Source organism: Tarenaya hassleriana, unplaced genomic scaffold, assembly GCF_000463585.1.
Source record: "Tarenaya hassleriana unplaced genomic scaffold, ASM46358v1 Cleome14, whole genome shotgun sequence".
NCBI classification, from domain to species: Eukaryota; Viridiplantae; Streptophyta; class Magnoliopsida; order Brassicales; family Cleomaceae; genus Tarenaya; species Tarenaya hassleriana.
This window is the reverse complement of record NW_010964598.1, coordinates 189880-190584: the sequence shown is the minus strand read 5'-3', so window position 1 is coordinate 190584 and position 705 is coordinate 189880.

Here is a 705-nt window from a genome sequence, read left to right as displayed (position 1 = left end):
CCGAAATATATTGTGGGACCCACACGAAGAATTAGTCAGGATTTCTCCAGATTTTTGTATTCGGTGGGTCCCATGTTGCCTATTACCATTTTTTTGTAGAGTTCACGTTGAATATTCAACCTTAATCCATGGTAGGGCCCATTTTGACAATTCAACATATTTTTCGAGTGGGGACCACTTTGAATTCAACATATTTTGATAGGGCTCATTTTTACATAAAATCATCTAAAAATGCAGATTTTTTTTGTAGAGCTCATTTTTTTTTATTCAACCCCATATTTTTTTCTTTAATATTTTAAACCCAATTTTTTTTCTACAACAATTTCAACCCAGATTTTTTTTTCGAAAACATAAATAAGTTCATATTTTTAATAAACAAAAACTGAAAATAAAAATTCACAATTTAGGTTTCAAAACACTTAAATCCAATTTTTTTCTCTAAATATTTCAACCCAATTTTTTTCTCCTTCATAAACAAGTTGCAATACATTAAACAACTACAAAAAAGAATCAGAGTTTCATAGTTAGGGTTCAAACAAATAAACAAAAGGAGTTTATAATTAGGGTTCAAACATAAAAAAAGGCAACTCGAAACTATTTTTCCGGTGAACTATCACGATCTATTATGAACTGTAAACTTTTGTTATTATAATTGTTGTTGTTGTTGTGGTATTTTTTCTTTTTTGTGCTCTTCTTCTACTTCTT